Raw genomic sequence first — 19,001 nt, 5'->3', positions numbered from 1 at the left:
GGCTGTGGAGCCACCCTGGAGGACCTTTCGGTCCACGGCACGTGGACCCATCAAGAACAAGAATACCACATCACTTGGCTGGAACTGAACGCCATCTGGTTAGCGCTCAGAACCTTCCTCCCATGTCTCAAGGGAAGGGTTGTCCTCATCCAAGCAGACAACTCGACGAGTATGTACTACATCAACAAGCAGGGGGGGGGAATAACAGGTCCCCTGCCCTTTGCAGACTGGCGATCAACATGTGGGAATGGGCCTTGGAGAACGGGATTTTCCTCACAGCAGTTCACCTTCAAGGGGAAGTCGATCTGGAAGTGGACAGGCTCAGCAGGTTGAGAGTGGACTACTACGTGTGGCAGCTGAACGACCTTGTTGCACAGGAGATCTTCCACGGTTGGGGCCTTCCCCAGGTTGATCTCTTTGCCACCGGGCACAACAAGAAGTGCTCCCAGTTCGCCTCCTGACCGGGGCAGGGCCTAGGCTCCCTCGGCGACACCTTATGGATCCAATGGAACGGCATGCCAGCATATGCCTTCCCGCCCACTCCACTGATTCATAGGGTGCTTTGCAAGTTCAAGGAGTCTCACCAGTTCAACCTCATTCTGATAGCTCTGTGGTGGCCAGCCAGTTCTCTGAGCTGCTCAGCCTCTCGGCGGTCCCTCCAATCCACCTCCCGACAGTCCTAGAACATCTTCTGACACATTGAGGGGGCGGGGTCGTCCACCCCGCCCCTCAGAAGCTGGCCCTCACAGCATGGTTCCTGTGCAAGTGACGCTCAGCCACCTCAACCTCTCGAGCCAATCTGGAAATCATGCAGGGGGCTAGGAGTAAGGCTACCAGAACCCAGTATAAAAGTAAATGGACCAGGTTCTGCCACTGGGCTCACTCCAAGGATATCGACCCGCTGGCTTGTTCATTGGATGACGTGCTGTCATTCTCAGCTCACCTCGCCAACTCTGGCGTGCAGGTGGACACCTGCCGCACATACCTTTCAGCCATTTGGGCCTACAGGAATTCGGAGGAGGGGGTCTTCTCCTCCAACCCAATCGTCAGGAGTAATTTGGACGGACTTGCTAGACTCCACCCACCCATTAGGAAGCCACACCCCGTGTGGGATCTGTACGATGTCTTGGGCGCCCTTGCGCACAAACCATTTGAGCCTATTGCGACCGCGGACATCAGGCTGGTCACCATCAAGACCGCTCTGCTAGTCGGCCTCACATCTGCGCGCAGGGTCAGCGAGATCCAGGCCCTAGTCGCCTCAGAGCCGTACACCACCTTTCACAAGGATAAAGGTGGTCCTGTGGACCCATCCGGCATTTTGTCCTAAAGTGCCATCAGCCTTTCACTTAAACAAGGAGATCGCCCTTCCTACATTCTTTGCCGACCCGAAGGACGAGCCTCCGAGAGTTCTGCATTGCCTGGATGTCCGGTGTGCCCTGAAATTCTTCCTGGATAGGACCAAGGGCTACCGCAAATCAGATGCCCTATTCATCAATTTTGGAGGCGCCAGGCCAGGCTACCAGGCCTCCAAACCCTCCGTCTGGTCTCGGCCATCAAGGAAGCGTACAAGGGCCAGCATAGACCCCATTCGGCGAACATGCATGCCCACGCGTTCAGGGCCAAGACAACGGCCATCGCCTTGCAGTGCCATGTCCCCTGCAGGTCATCAGCAGGGCGGCCACTTGGGCCACTCCATTGGCTTTCTGCTGTTTGGATGCCGGCTCCAGAGCGGATGCGGCTTTCGGACAGGCGGTTTCAGAACCTGTTTGCTTAAGGAGGGTCTCCTCTCCACCCTGGGGCTACATTCAGTTGTAATCGCCCATGCAGTATGGAGGAAAGGGGATGGGATGTAAGAGTAATTATAAGTTACTCACCGTAGTGACTAACGTACTTTTAGTTCATAGTCCCCTTTCCTCCATACATCCCAACAACCCCCACCCCCCTTAATAATCTGGTGTCATTGGGCAATAGCAAATCTATTGTCGGCGTGTCTTTGGGGACTGATATGTAGCACCGGAGGTCGGAGTCAGGGTATGGCATGCTCCCAGGGCCGCGCCTTCTCGCGCATCTAAATTTAGAATGGAAGAATATTTTTCTGGTGAAAAAGGTTCTGTCTCCCGTCACTCGCGAGGGATGCCCATGCAGTATGGAGGAAAGGGGACTATGGACTAAGAGTATGTTAGTCACTACGGTGAGTAACTTATAATGTATTGTTGGTGGTGCTCATCCCTGCACGCAGAGTCGGCGAGCTGCAGGCTGTCGTCTTGCAAGCCAGCCCCACCTTCCACAATGACAGTCATCTTGCTCCGTCATCCAAACTTCTTGCCCAAGGTTGTCTATCCGTTCCATCTGAACAAGGAAATCTGCCTGCCGGTATTCTTACCGAACCCACAGTTGGAGGCTGTAAGGGTGTTGAATTCCCTAGATTTGACGAGGGTGTTAAAGTTCTATCTTTTCCGGACAAGATCTTTCCGGAAGTCTGAGGCGCTGTCATCTTCGGGGGCTCTGCTATCGACGCCCATGCTCCCAAAGCTTCCATTGCTCGTTGGATGGTCCAGGCCATTTTGGAGGATTATGTGGCCATGGATAAGAATGTTCCGACAGGGTTTCATGCCCATGTGGTCAGGGCCAAAGCTACGGCTGTCGCCTTGCAGAGTCATGCTTCCTGAGAAGTCATTGGCAAGGCGTCTACGTAGACCACTCGGTCTGTGTTCTGTAAGCAGTATTCCCTGGATACCAGCTCCAGGCAGGAGGCAGAGTTCGGTCATGTAATTTTGAAGAATCTTTTTGCTTCTTCAACTCCACCCAATTGACTTGTTCGGTAGAATCGTTTTCCAGGATTGGAGGAAAGGGGAACGGGACATATGAATAATTAAAGTTACTCACTGTAGTACTCGTAGTCCTTGGGCCCCCTTCTTCCATACGTCCCACCCACCTTGTCCTCTTGTAGACTGGGGCTCTGGCTACTATTCCAGGGTTTTGCGGTATTTATTAACAACCAGGCTGGCCTAAGGGTAGTCCTGGGCCTGTCATTTCTAAATGTGTCTTTACCGCTGGAATACTTCAAGGCGATTACGTAGTGAGTCTGTGTGCAGGGGACTGGATGTGTTCCCTGGACCTCAAGGATGTGTACCTGCATGTTCCCTTCTACCAGCCGCATCAGAAGTTTCTGTGGCTCACGATTGTCGTACCATTTTCAGTATAGGGTGCTGCCCTTCGCCCTGAGCTCGGCCCCTTGGGTCTTCACAAAGTTGATGAATGCAGTGATGGGCCTTCTTGGCTTGAGGGCCATCATCTGTACCCTTACGTGGATGACTGTTGAGGGCAGGTTCACCCGAAGGGGTGGTGCACTCCTGCCAAAGATTGGCAGATAACCTTCATCAGCTGGGGTTCTCCCTCAGCCAGAGGAAGTCGCAGTTGTTCCCATCTCAGGAACTGGTCTTCCTAGGGCTGTGTTGGAACACTACCATTCGAAAGGTATTCCCCAAGCCTGAGAGATTTCTTTCCCTCTGCAAGGTGTTGGGGTATATTCTGGCCAACACGACCACCTCGACATGGTAGTTGGTGGCCAATTGGGTCAGGATACTGTGTCAGTCGGACAGTATCCCAATACCATTGCTCCTACTGCCAGATCTTTGCTGGTGGCTGATGGATGGCAATGTTTTAGTAGGAGCCCCCTTCACCCGACTGTAGCCTACCCTGGTAGTAACAACGGATTCCTCCCTTTTGGGCTGGGGGGCTTCTTTGGAGGGCTTTGCGATTCATGAAGCATGGTGCAGGACTGAAACCCTCCTGCATATAAATCTGCTCAAGCTCAGGGCAGTGGGCCTAGCCCTCAGGGCGTTTCTGCCCCTCATCATGGGAAGCTTGCTTCTGGTCAGGATGGACAGTTCTCCAGCAATGTTTTACCTGAACAAGCAAGGCCCAGTTGAAGAGCAAATGGACTAGGTTGTGTCATGGGCCCGTAACAAGGGTCTGGACCCTGTCATCTGTCTTCTGGATGACATACTGACTTTCATCACACCTAGCTTTTTCTGGAGTTCATGTCGATGCTTTTCACACTTATTTAGCGGCCATTAGGGCTTACAAGAAATGCCCTGAGCATGTTTTTTTGGCGGCCAACCCTGTGGTTAAAGCCCACCTTAAGAGATTGTCTAGGAGTTTTCCTCTGGTGAATAGGCCGCACCCGGTTTTGGGCTTCAATGTGGTGCTGTCGGCTTTGCAGCGCAAATCTTTTGAGCCATAGGCATCTGTGGACTTCCGATTGGTGACACTAAAACAGTGCTACTTGTGGCTCTTATCTCTGCACGCAGGGTTAGTGAGCTGCAGGCTTTGTCTTTGTGCGAGCCCTTCACCAGGTTTCACGACAAGGTCATCTTGCACACTCAATTAAACTTCTTGCCCAAGTTGGTGTCTTAATTTCATCTGAATCAAGAGGTCTGCCTGCCGGTGTTATTGCTGAAACTGCAGTTTGAGGCAGAGAGGGCCCTACATTCCTTGGACTTCAAGAGGGCCCTTGAGCTTTATCTCTCTGGAACAAAATCCTTCCGGAAGTCTAAGGCATTGTTTTTGACTTTTGGGGGATCCTCCTCCGGCTCTTAGGCTTCCATCGCCCATTGGGGGGTTCAGGCAATATCGGAGGTGTACACGGCCAGGGGCAAACCTGTTCTGGAGATGATTCGTGCCCATGCAGTCAGAGCTAAGGCCATGGACATTACGTTACAGAGACATGCTTCTTGAGATGTAATTAGCAAGGAGTCTACTTTGGCCACCCAGTCGGCCTTTTGTAGGCACTACTCACTTGACACTAGCTCCAGGTGCAATGTAGAGTTTGATCAGGTGGTTCTGAAGAACCTTCTTCCTTTGTCCTAGATATGAGGCAGGTTATCGCAGCTCCACTCTGTTCTTGGTGGAATCGCCCACAAGGATGGAGCAAAGGGGATGGGACGTATGAGTAATACTCACTGTAGTGACTAGAGTACTCCTACTCCCCTTTCCTCCATATGTCCACCCGCCTTCCTCTGCTAGTATGCCAAGGGCTAATATGCCCTAAGAGTAGCCAGGTATCTAAGCATTTGATGTGTTCAAAGGGGACTGAGGTGAGGTGCTGGATGGCGGGGCGTTCCCACACCCAAGGCTTCACCCCCGCACGTTATACTAAATTAAAAGGGGAAGCTCAATTTTTTTTGTTTCGCTGCCAAAGGTTCTGGAACTGTCCCCATGTTGGGAGACACCCACAAGGATGGAGGAAAGGGTTCTATGGACTATGGACTATTGAGTACTCTAGTCCCTACGGTGAGTAACTATTTATTTTAATTGCCAGATCTGTGTTATTTTAGTTCCATCTGCTAGCTGAAAAGTTACCTTCTGCTTCTCGGATTAGAAATATTGGTTCAGGGGGATTGTGGGCTCAGGTCTACTTTCCTCTATTCTTGTTGAGCTTCAGAGCCTAGTGCCTGAAAAGTCAGCCTATGCACCTTTGAGTATTTCTGAGGAAAGGCTTTCCTTTTTTCCTGTGATGAAGGATTCCACCAGGAAGTAAAATATTATTCTGTTGTCTTTGCATTTTTAGCTCCCCAAAAGCTACTCTAAATTCTTTCTCTGACTGAAGGGCTGATTGAGAGCCTCTTTGATCTTAATCCACACTTTCGTTTAAGTCTCCAGTACCTCAAGGAGGCTTGGGTCTAGTGCTTACATTATGTGCAAACACTTTGAGCCTCTTTAGTAGGAATTAGAATTACTGCATTAGGAAACTTCTTTTCTGCCTGCTAATGCATTGGCCAGATTAATTTCAGCACTTGGTGATTTGTAACCTTATCCACAAGCACAGCTTATTCATTCTCGCCAAAGGGTTTAACAGAATGTCCTTTAAAGCAGGATATAGATTTGTTTTCCTGCAGCAGAAAAACTACCCAATCCAGATGCCTTTCAATATCTAAAATAGTACTTGCCTAAGCCGTTCAGAAATTCTGATCTCCTTTTGCCACCTTTCGTGGATTGTCTCCTGACAATAAGACAATAAAACACTATTTCTAGATGCTTTTATCTTGTACTTGCAAATCTGTTGAGAAAAATAGTTAATCATTCCTGCTCAAAACTCAAGGTCTAAGGCTGCCCTCCCCGATGCCCCGAAAGCCATGTACACAAAGTAGACAACTGTAGCATACTACATCGGCCACGCCTCATGTCCTCTATAAGAATTACTCTCTGGGAGCTTCCTCTAGGAGAGATCCTGGTCTTCCAGAAAATCAAACACAGCTGTTAGTTTTTTCAGCACCGCTACTGGTGAAGTGGTGCATACTAGTCTGGACTTTTATGTTTATTGATAAAAAGGGCAGGCAGTTCGCTTGACACCAAGTCAATCGGCGTTTGTACAGTAGTTAAACATAGGAAATTGTTAAGCAATAGGTTGCCAACACATGCAGGTAAAACTAAATATTCTATTTAACATGCATGCTTTGAGTCGGTGAAACCAAGGTAAGTAAGAATATATCAAATATATTCAGATTTGTGTCCAAAATGGGACACTGGGTAATAACCTAGAATGGGGAGAAAAGATGTTAAATGATAAAAATCAGACCTTATGATGTAAGGGAATCCCCAACATTTTACATTCAGTACAATTAGTCCAATCCCTATCTGAAGGACAGAGTTGCCCAAATTTCAAAGTAGTAACCAATTTCTGGCTACACAAGAGGCGTAGGTAAAAGTAATTCCAGATTTACTCGTAGGAAGCAACAAAGCACAATGTTGCGCGAGTACAAGTAAGTGCAATCATTTGGAATGGTTTTTTGAAGTCTGGATTCCTTGGTGAGCAAGGGGCAGCTACCCACCCCAGTTTTCCAGGGGACCCCAGGTAGGATGCCTTGGTTCCACCACCAAAACCAGGCAGGTTGTTATGCCCATTAAAATAAATGGGGAATATGAAATGCATCAAGACATGCATGTAAGCCAGCCCCTGAATAAAGGCACACAATTGGAACAGGTACGTCGGAGATGTTGGGAAATACTGTTCTCATTGTCTGTTCTGGAGTTGGAGGTACACCACCTGGCTGGACTTAGGTGAAGGAAGGCCTCTGACAACGTGCATTATGTTGACTGCCCCTGTCGGCATACTGCAGACACAACAGGAAGTTTGTGACCTTCCCTAGGGTCTGCAGGCAAAAGGATGAAGGACCACAGGATGCACGCACCACCAGGACTTACCTACTTGATAGATGGCAGCAGCAGAGTAGCAAGGTCCCAGGATCAATTGAAGAGCATTGTTTCACCTTTCAGTGAATGACTTGCAGTGGTCCTAGCAGCAGTCCTCTGCAACCTCAGTCTTTGGATAATTGGTTCCTGAAGCCGACGGAAGAATGTCTCCAGATTCTCCCCAAAAAGTGATATTATGGTCTTGAGAGAGACCCTAGCTCAGCTATATGGGTCCTGCAACATTATTATTTGTAATGGATTCTCTTCCCATGAATTCTTCATCTTAGATATCAATTCCTGCTTTACCAGTTCTTGGCATAGAAGTCCCTCTGCTCTTCACACTCGTGACATCAATGGTGTTAGAAATAGCTTGCACCATTCCCCGTTGCCTCAGTTACTTTTTTCTGCATGGTCAGCACACTCTTGGAATGTTTCCCCTCTGAATTGTTCCTTGAATGCACGTCATTTATATGCATTGACTTTTCTTTGGATAATGTCAAACCCGAAGCTGACTGGTTTAAAAAAAATGGGAGGATTGATTTAAAGATGACATTAAAAGCAATTAATGCCCACCTGTGCTCTGGCAAAGTATTCATACACATTATGGATTATTGAGGCAACTGTAGTAGATAACATCCCTCAAGAGATGATGGATGGCTTTCTTAATCAGATAAATGATGGCAATGAAGCTGTGTTAATTCAATCCAGTTTAGATTCACTTGAATGTGTAGGAAGGTCCATGGGTTCTAGTGCTGTGGTTAGGCGCTTTTGATGGCTAAGAAAATCTGTCTTGTCTGCTGAGGTTCAAGGCAAACTGTTAGACATGCTGTATAAATGGTCAAGTGTATTTGGTCCTAAAGTGGATGAGAGTTTAGAGAAACTCTAAGCTTCCAAACCTGCAGCTAAATCCTTGGTAGGGCAATTTGCCAACAACGTTAGCCGGCTACTTGGGGGTGGAAAGGTAAATCCTTTGGTTACTTCTCCTCCCTAAGCCATAGTGGTCCAAGTCAGACTTCCCAAAGACAAGGGCAGATTAATCTGTTAAGTTAGAGGCAGAGGTGTGCAACCCTTCCAAGCAGCTGCATCATCTTTGCCTTCAGCTGCACCCACAGCCCCAAACCCACTTTGAAGATCTGTTACACCAAGCTTCAGTGGGAGGACGGCTGACCTTACATTTAGAAGAATGGTGTGCCATTATTATGGATGCTGCAAACAGTTTCTCAGGGCTACTGCCTTCCTTTCCTGAAGGCCTCCAGACTGATCCCCAGTTACACATTCTTTTTGGGCTGTAAATCTGGTTATCCAGCAGGAGATACTCTCCCTGCTGGGGAAAGGTTCAATGGAAAAGGAGCCTTTAGCAAAATGGCACCAGTGTTGGTATTCGATTTAGTTCCTGGTGCCCAAAAAAGACTGAGAACTGCGACTCATCTTGGACCTGAGGTTGTTGAAAAAGCTTCACTGGAAGGACCAATTCAAGATGGTTACCCTTTTGCAGATCCTCCAGGCCCATCAGCTGCACGACTGGTTGGTGTCACTCCATCTTCAGGATGCTTAATTTCATGCGACTATTCATCCCAAGCACAGGAAAGTACCTGGGATTTGTGATTGGAAGTACTCTCTATCAGTTTACAGCGCTACCTTTTGGACTGGTCTCCCACCCCACCCCCCCCAAAGGTTTTCACCAAGTTGATGGCGGTGATGGCGGTGGTGGCAGTGAGTCTGAGGAGATTCACATCTTTCCTTACCTAGATACATTGTTTATCAGAGGACAGGCTCTCAAACACCTCCTGCTACTTCCTACACAGGCTGGGCTTCTCCCTCAACTTCAAGAATTCTCAAATGACTCCCTCTCAAACAGTACAATTTTTTGGAGCGCTCCAGAGGCGCGTGGCTCCTGAGCCGTGGAGTGAGACGTGTCTCTCTTGCGGCTCCGTACAATCCGAGAAGACCCTGCATTGCCAAGCGCAACTGACCGAAAAGGACCACAGAAAACACTGCTATGTGTATGAATACATAGAGCATGCACGGATGAAGGTCGGAGATCTGGATGAGCCCCGCAGGACTCGCAGCACCGAAGAAAAGTTTGGAACTTGGCAGCGAGACAGGAATCAAAATGACCGGCGGTAAGAACATAGGATCAAAATAGCCCTGACACACGGAACAAAGTGCTGCTTGCAGAAGTGAGCACTACATACTACATAAGGAACAAGGCATCCGCCGCAGCGGGGCCCATTTGTAGTATCCGTAAAAGGATACATTGTTGCACCTCACGCTGAGCGGGGAAGAAGCCCAGCTGTGACTCAGGTAGAGACCGAACGGAACAGCCAGCAAGGGCCGCAAGTACATGGGGGGGGGTGGAGCCCCCGCACGGCGCCCCGGCGAGTGGGCCCTATGGAAACGGGGCAGCCGGTGTAGGAGCAGAAGTGCCCGCCTCGTGGGCAACCCGAGCTCACAACAACATCAGACTTGCCTGACACGAGCAGCGGAACAGCTGTTGGAAGGCCCGGATTTAAAGGGGAGCAACAGTGTAGCGCTTCCTTACGCTGACACAAGCCACTGGTAACTCGGATCCCGGGCACAGGCTGAGGCCCAGCCGCTGGAGACCTACCCAGCAACAATTGATCTCGGCCTGAAGCGGATATATAGGGAGCCCTGCAGCTCCTCCCAGCCCGGGGACTCGGCGCCTCCCCACCTTCTTGAGGGAGAGCAGAGGATAACACACGCAAGGGCAGTACTGAACGTAAACACTGCCCTATGTAGGTCAGAGCCAACTCCCTGGAGGCGGGGGGGCTATCGCAAAAAAGTGAAGTAACCGGTCACTAGGAACGGAATTGAAACGAACATTATCGCAGTGAAACAGAAAATAGAACTCCATAAGCACCCTGCAGGACAGGGGGTAGCTGTGGCCCATTGTACGTTTGCCCCCACTAAAGCACAGTAAGTGGAAATAAGCTTGTGGGGGGGGTCTATAGAGGGCCCCGCAATAGGCTTACACCGAAGCTACAGTGGGTGCGCAGACGCCCAGGGACTGCTCGGGAGGGTGGCAACAGCAAGTAGAGTAGTGCGGCTGGGGCTAAGAACCATATACCTACCCAGCACATAGGATAGCAGTGTACGAATCAGGGACAAGAGTCTACATCCCAGCAGTTACAAAGAAGAATTCACTAATTCCCCTTTAGTGACAGCAGAGGTTAAACATAAGGAGCAGACCACGCAGGGCGAAAACCCCTAGTCCGCATGCACCAGCAAATTCTGGACGCCATAGCGGACCTGAAGGTGTCTGGGGAAAACAAGTTGGATGCAGCGGTTGCGGAGTTCAAGACTGCACTGGAACTTAGGATAGGTGCAGTGCAGATAGATGTCAACCTGCTGCGTCGGGATGTGAGAGCGCAAGCAGAGCGTACGACAGAACTTGAGACGGAAGTGAAAGCCAATACGGTCACCTGCAATGCGAATGCCACGGAAGTCAAGACATTGATACAACAAGTGCAGAATTTGGAGAGCCATGTTGAAGAGGCGGAAGGGCGAGCGCGCAGAAATAACGTGTGGATCCTAGGGCTGACGGAGGGTGAAGAAGGGTCAGATCCGACCAACTATATTGAGACCATACTACTACAGGAGATTAAAGGTGGGGCGCTCACCCAGGGATTCGCTGTGGAGAGGGCACACAGAACACAAGTTCACAGACCACCACCGGCAGCCCCCCTCCCCCCCTTCAAGGCTGATCATTGCCAAGATCTTAAATTATAGAGGCAGAGCGAGGATCCTGGAGCATTTCTGGAAAGGAGGAACTATACACAGGGCATCAGCGTCCATCACAGCTTATCCTGACTACACCTTTTTGGTACATAGACAGCGTCTACAATTTGGAGCGGTTGAATGAAGTGCTAGAAACGGGGATACTGCCGGAATCCCTGAGAGAGGCAATTATTATTCAGCTTCTCAAACCTAACAAGCCGAGCATGGACTGTGGGTCGTACAGACCGCTAACCATGCTGAATCAGGACAGCAAGATACTCACAGCTGTGTTGGCAAGTAGACTGAGACAGGTCATTAACAAACTTATACACCCTGAGCAGACCGGATACGTTCCGCACAGAAGCATATCCGACAATCGCAGAAGGCTCCACCGTTTCATAAAGCAAACAAAAGGGGACTTGCATGAAGTTGCAATCGTTTCATTAGATGCAGTGAAGGCCTTTGACTCAGTCAAGTGGCCGTGGCTGATGGCAGCCCTATAAGAATATGGAATAGGGCCCGGGTACCTGAAGTGGGTGGAACTAATGTACAGTACGCCACTAGCCAGGGTCAAGATGGGAGCGATCATCTCAGAGAGGTGGCAACTCAGAAAGAGCACCAGACAGGGATGCCCTTGGTCTCCGATGCTGTTCATTCTCGCACTGGAACCCGTAGCGATATATCTGAGGCAACAATATGTGAAGGTAGGGATGTATACGAAAGGAGGACCACGCTTACTATCATTGTACGCCGATGATATGCTGTTATACCGGAGGTATCCAGAAGAAAGCCTGCAATATATCTTGAAAGTAATGGAGCGATTTGCGGAGCTCTCGGGCATTACAGTCAACCCTAAGAAGTCGTGTATATTCCCCTTGGGGATTGGATTCCGCGAGAAAACCTACCGGTATTACAAGTACCCTGGGAGACGAGAACCTTCAGATACCTTGGGATTGATATCTATCACACGGGGGAGTCTAAATATAAACACAAAACAGAGAAGGCAGTGGCAAATATTGAGAATAGTATGAGATTTTGGGCTAAGCTCCCCTTGACCATGTTAGGGAGGGGGGGCACTGTTGAAGATGGCGGTATTGCCGAGGTTGTTACACTTTTTTGGGAATATACCATACATGATACCCAAGCGATTCTTTGTTAAACTTCAGAGCATATGCAGGGGGTTTATATGGCACAATACCAGGAATAGAATAGCCCTATGGAAACTGCACAACATGTATGATAAAGGGGGCACACAATTGCCCAACTTTGAGGTCTACTATTTGACTAGTCAACTACAGTATGTGGCCAAGTGGTTAACGGAAGACTCAACATCGCAGTCTAGATTGTTGATGTCTGAATGTGTTTGGATATGGCTGCCAAAATCAGAGCTAAAAGGGTGCGTGAGGATGTTAGAACTGGAATGGAAGATGTGGCTTAAGGCTTGCCAGATCATGGAGAACCCGTCCCTGTGCTCTCCGCAGGTGCCGTTAGTGGCACTGACTGGGGGGGACGTGCAATTGAGGAAGACGATTCGTAAGTATTGGGAACCGGTAGGCATTGCAACGCTGGGAGATGTATGGCAAGATGGGAAGGTAATGGAATTCAGTGTACTGGCAGAAGAAACTGGGCTACACTAAGGGGAGAATATTACTTAAACTAGATTGGTACGGCGAGTGAAAGAGACATGGTCCGAAATAGTGCTAGAAGATCCACTTGACACGCCCATTGATACAATTTATGATATTTCAGAGGGAGTGCACAAAGTCTCTCGAATCTCTGAACTGCTGATGGTCCAGGGTGGGAAAGGAAGTGACCCAGCTGAGACGGGACTGGTAAGAGGACGCAGGTGAACTCATGAATGATGGGTTATGGGAGAGGGTTCAAAGGTATCATAAAAAAGTGTCCGGGAATGCGAGGCTGCAAAAGATCCAGCTATATGTTACCCACAGAGCGTACATGACCCCTCAGAGGATTGCTTGATTCAAGAGTGCACAAATAAAAAATGTCCCAAATGTGGGGAAGTGAACGCAGGCATGATACACATGTTCTGGGCATGCCTGGAAATTGGAACCTTCTGAAGAGAAGTAGCCCACTGCTTAACCGAGAAAGGGATCACGCTAGATGTGGAATCTGTGTGGGAATGCATGGTAGGGGGGTTTTATAGACAACGCACACTGAGACACGTGAGTAAACTCAAGGACTTGGCTTCTATACTTGCCAAGCGCAGAATTGCCATGGGTTGGAAAGCGAACAATAGACCAAGGGTAGAGGTGTGTTGGCATGATCTCCAGAAATGGGCGAAGCGGAAACGGCGGTATGGAATGTAGCGGCCAATAGGGATGTGGGGGGGATGAGGAAGCGGAAACACTGATGGCCTGGAGACACTTGATGGCTACACAGTCTGGGTCCACCCATGCTTGTCTAAGTGAACATGATTCCTCCGGGAATACAGAGGGGAAGGGGAGAACCCCAAATAGATACAACAGTGGAGGGCGAAGTGGAGTAGGCTCAAGTTAGGGGGGCGGGTAATGGGGAGACAGTGGTTATTTCATGATATTGTATATGATCGAAGTTATGACATGCACTGTTGTTTTTTTTGTTGATTGGTTGTTGTAAAAGATGATGATAATCGTTTAAAAAAAATTATTGGAGCGGTCCTCGTTGCCTCTTCAGGAAGGGATTTTCCTCCTGAGTTAAAGGCTCAACATATCCTGCATATGGTTGTGAAGTTTCAGACCGCTCAATATCTGCTGGCCTTCGTTCTTAGGTTGCAAGTCTCATGTTATCCTGCATTTTCCGGTTACCGGAGGCCTTGCGAAGCATGAGGTCACTTCAGTGGACTCTGTTCCCAATGGTCACAGTTATCAGGCAGGTTGATGGAACTTGTTCAAGTTCCAAGCAGGGTAGCACAGGACCTTCTTTGGTGGAGCCACAAAGAGAACTTGATAGCCAGAGATGCTTTATGGCACACATGCCCAGAGTTCACTGTAGTCAGATGCCTCCCTCAAGGGCTGGAGCACACCCCTGAAAAACCTATCATGAGTTGGCTGTGGTCCCCAGTAGAAACAAGCCTACACACAAACCTGCGGGAGCTTTTGGCGATCAAACTAGCACCTCCATCTAGGGGACAAATGTCCTGATCATGACTGAAATCATGGTGGCCGTGCGTTATTTAAGATATGTGCAAGGTGATTACCACTGTGCAATGAGACAATGCAGCTCTAATTTTGGGCTCTGCAAAATGGGATCTCAATGTCGTCAGTTCAGAGAATATGATGGCGGATCCCTGAGCTGACTGGACTCTACTTGACATGAGTGGAAATTGGCTCAGGACGTCCTTCTAGAGATATTGTTAAAAAAAAGTTCTCTTTTGATATTTATTTTTCACAACATTTAACATTGGGCACGACACCCATATACCAGTAACTCCCCCGTCCCCATCCCGCTCCGGGCTCTCCGTGCAATGCATAGGATATTACACATACCGGTCAGACCATTCCATTTCACATATCACCACTAGACGTCTTCAAGTACCATGGGTGTCCGTCTACAATGGTCCAGATCTTCGTAGATTCACAATTCAATATAGTGCATTAAACATCAGGTGCCTACTACATGGATAGAAATGACATCGCCCAAGGTTCATTATCCATGCCGCTGCCAGAGTACATTTTCGCTAACCGGTCATACCATTTTGCTAAGGGGTTCCCCCGGCTGTTGTATGTTTTTTCATAAAATCAGGGTAATAATATTCTAGCCCACCCCGTTCATATGACAGCGCAAGGGACACCCTGGCAGCCCAGGCTAGTTGTACCATTATTAGGCTTTTGACCTGTGCCAAGAAGTGTATCGGGGGCCGGCTAGGCAGATTGTTGAATATGAAGATTAGCTTGGGCAAAATTACCATTTTGGCCAGCGCGATGCGGGCCGCCTGAGAGATAGGTAAAAGTATCCACAAATTCACTCTGTTTCAGCAGCTCGAGCGCTCTCACATTGTTCTCTCTATATAGCTCTCCTATGGAGGGGTTCACCAGGATAACCAGATATTTTATGCCTTGGGGGGGCACCATTGAAAGTCCCTTCCTACATCTGTCTGCTGAACGCTTGGGGTCAGAGGTAATACTTCTGATTTATTCCAGTTTATTTTTAGTCTTGAGAGGTCTCAGAATCTAATTATCACCTGTGTCAGTGGTGAAAAATTCCGTCTTGGATGTTTGACATACAGTAATATATCATCTCCCTATAGGGAGACAATAGTGGGGTGTGAGTGATTTTGTATGCCTCTATGTGCGTGAAATTCTCATATGTAACAAACCAGTGGCTCGAATACAAGAGCGAACAGAACCGGCGAAAAGGGGCAACTCTGTTGTGCTTCTCGCGTTGGGTGAGTACATTCTGATGTCATACCATTCGTGTAAACCTCTGCCCTGGAGGCTGTGTTATAGCAGGCCAAATCCAGAGCGTCGGAGGACCTCAAACAGGAAAGCCATTCCACAGAGTGGAAGGCCTTTTCTGCGTCTAGTGCCGCTACCGCTATGGGAATTTCAGGGTCAATGTTATGCATGAGTCTAAATAGTCGCTTCAGATTATTTTGAGTTGAACGACCAGGGATGAAACCTGCCTGCTCCAGGAGGACCAGTGCAGGCAAATATGGTAGACGGTCTGCCATTATTTTTGCTAATATTTTGTTGTCAGTGTTAATGACACTTGTCTATATGATGTGCATTTTTGGGGGTCCTTTTCCGGCTTGAGAAGCACTGTCACCAGGGCAGTTCTTGTAGATTCGGGCAGGACACCCATGGACCAGGCCCTCTCGTACATATCTCAAAGGTGTGGGAGCAAATAGTCTATGTAGGTCTTATAAGTTTCGCCCGTTAACCCATCCAGGCCGAGGGCCTTTCCGTTGGGGAGTGTGAGGACAGCTTTACGAATCTCTTCATTCGTGTTTAGAATCTCCCCTTGGTCCGGGTCCAACCACCCCAAGGCTATACTGTCTAGGTATTGCGATATATTGTCATGTCCTTAGTTGGAGCGGGATGTATATAATCAATCGGTCATAGTATTCACAAAAGATGTTATTAATTCCTACAAGTGCCCCGACAAGATACCCATTTGGATCTTCTACCTCCGCAATGGCCATCAGTTGGTGCTCACGCTTAATAGCCCATGCTAGTGTCTTACCAGGACGATGACCTTCCCTGAATCTAGTCACCGCAATCCGATCTCTGAAAACCCTCTCCTCCTCGATTGCTAGTTGGTTCAGTTCCTTCCTTTTCAAACTCGGGGTGTTGATTGTCTTGACCGTATTTCGAGCCCTCTGCTAGGTCTCTTAACTCTTTAATGGCTGCTTCCAGTGTGCGCATGGATTTACACAGGGCTTTCAGCACCCCCACACCCCCCCTTCCTTTGATATACAACATCCTCTGACATATACTTTAGCGGCCTTCCAGATAACCCCCAGGTCGGGGACTGAACCCACATTGGTTTGAAAATAGAACTGTATATCTTGACCATGGAACACTCATCTAGAGCATCAGCGCCACCTCAGTTGTTTTGGGAGTCCGGCAAGCCCTGTAATGCGGATCAACACTGGGGAGTGGTCTGAAAGAGTGCGAGGCAGCATCTCGGCCTCAGCCACACCTCTAGCTAGATGGGGGGTGACTGACATAATCAGTTCTAGAAGAGCTGCCATGGAAACTTGAAAAAAAGGACTATTCTCTGTCGGTGAGGTGCCTCCCTTGCCATATATCATGCAAATCATGATAGTCCGCGATGGCGGTCTCCACCTGGGCTGTTCGTGGCAAATTCTTTTGTACTGTAGAGGATCTATCCAGTTCGAACGTGATGGCCATATTAAAGTTGTCTGCCCATCTGACGACATAGTCCGCGAATTTATGGAAATGGTTGGCACATTGGTGAAAAAAGTCAGGCAAGTCTGTGTTTAGGGCGTATACGTTTAACAAAACAAGTTTTAATCCAGGGACTTCCCCAGCTAATATTATATTTATAATTTCTTCTCTGTGAAAAGAACAGTGAGCTAAAGACTCTCCCAGGGGCCATCCACCCAAGAACAAATCAATGGGCTGTGTTCGTAGTTGAATATTATATACCGTCCATCTCCTTTGCCAATCTGTTCATGTAGCTTACATTCTAAGGAGCGATGTATGTATGTTGCTACCGCCAGGAATATGTGGTGTATGAAGAGCCATATCTATGGACACCCCAGCCCGCCAAGCTATGGTGGGGTCGCACCCCGAGCGAGGTGCGTTTCCTGTAGGCATAGGAGTGTTTATATTATTATTTTTTCCATAATTTGCTGTTAACCAGGCCTTTTTCTGGTTGGTAAACCCGCATATGGTCCAATTCCCACCTCCCACCCCCCCTCCCGGGTTTAGGTGTTCCCATGATGCGAGTGGTGGCAAGATTCTTCTGTAGCATAAGCTCATGCGTGATTTGACTGTATTTTGGATCTTTGTTGGTATGCTTCCCTGAGGTACTATGTGGGTCTGCTTATTCTTTCCTGTGTTGAACCCCGAGCCATGCCCCTATCCCCAACACAAACAAAATTGAATGGACTCTTATCATACCAAACCTCGGTATACACCTCCCACCACCCACGCCAGAAACATAAACCTACCGGCTCCCACTTCCCCCTCCTCCCAAGCATCCCTCATCAACAAACTCTCAAATGTGTCCACAGCGCCTGCGTGTAACGGTAATTGCAACTGCCACGGTCTGCGATTCCATTACCACGTCCATCACCCACTGTTGAGTTAACTAGGCAGCTATATGGTAGCTCAATGTAGATTGCAACGATAACATTAGGGTGAATGTTGAGGCGACCTCGCAGGGTCTGGGAGATTCTGGGCAAATCGTTCAGCCGCTTCCAGACAGGTAAAGAAATTCACTGAACCATTATAGAGTACCCTCAGCTTGGCCGGTTATAACATGAAGTACTGTACTTCTTTCTGCGCAAGGTGTTTTTGACGCACTGAAAGGTCTTGGGTTGTTCCTGGACCGAAGGTATGAAGTCTTGGAAGAGGTGAATGGTGGCGGACCCCCACTGCAGCTCCTTCTTGTCCCTGTCTGAGCAGAGTAGGATATCACTGTCACGATAACTGAAGATTCTGGCAATGATGGGGTGCTTCGGAGCCCTTTGGGTGGTTAGGTGGGGGGGGTTTCGCCGCCAGAGATTGATGTGCTCCTTCCACCATAAACATGTTTGTGAGCGGGGGGTCCCCCGAACACCTCCACCAGCAGTTTCTCCATATTGTCAATCAGTGTTGATTCTGGTATTACTAGCATGAAAATATTATTTTGCATGGACCAGTCCTCCAGGTCATCATTCTTTGCCACCACCTTCTTGACAGCTTGTTTAGGTTTGGCCATACTACAGCGGGAAGTGGCCAATTTGTCCTTGCCCTCCCCTATCATTTGTTCTGCCTCAGACATCCGGCCGCAGAGTTTGTCAATTTGTATGGCAGAGACGTCAACCTTGCTGGTAAGGATGTCGATCTTTGCCCCCTCATTGTCCGTGCTACTTTTTAGGGCAAGTAAAGTGTGGTTTAAGGCTGTCATGTCCACCTGAACTGGGACCTGATTCTGGACCGGCGTAGCGGAGGGCTGCGGTTGATCCGACCGAGCAAATTGGTCCATCTTGGCTTGTTTTTTAGGGTTAACCATTGCGCAGATCTGAGTGTGGCACGCACCTTGTCTAAGTCACTGGATTGTATTGTCGTGGCACTTCTGTACAGTAGTTAGCCTGGGGCCTTCGACGGGCAGGGAGCGCGCTGTTCACGCCTTTTTCCAACTCTATTGCAGGGTATTAGATGGCCGCTCACCACTTGTTTCAGTCCTTCTCAGGCTGGTATGGAGAGGCAGGTGCAGGGTTATATTGGGCTCAATTTGGGAGCACTCTGCATTTGCTGGTAAGGATATCGTGATGTGATCGCACACAGAGCTTGCAGTGATTTGCACCAGGGCCGAGCCGTGTCTGATATTAGTAATGTCCCTCCAGGGTGGTCTTCAACATGGTGCTGTGGGCACTTAATTCTGGTGTAGCCCAAGTT

At 48.8% G+C, this 19,001-nt stretch overlaps 1 protein-coding gene across 7 annotated transcripts in view; it reads left to right on the top strand.

Annotated features, from left to right (window-relative positions):
• The window catches only part of ITPR1 (inositol 1,4,5-trisphosphate receptor type 1), a 3,145,915-nt gene that overhangs the window by 884,843 nt on the left and 2,242,071 nt on the right, over positions 1 to 19,001 (top strand). The window lies entirely within an intron of this gene.

Source organism: Ambystoma mexicanum, chromosome 2p, assembly GCF_040938575.1.
Source record: "Ambystoma mexicanum isolate Mex_15411 chromosome 2p, UKY_AmexF1_1, whole genome shotgun sequence".
Lineage (NCBI taxonomy): Eukaryota > Metazoa > Chordata > Amphibia > Caudata > Ambystomatidae > Ambystoma > Ambystoma mexicanum.
Note: the sequence above shows the minus strand (reverse complement) of the source record. Positions and strands in the feature narration are given on the sequence as shown.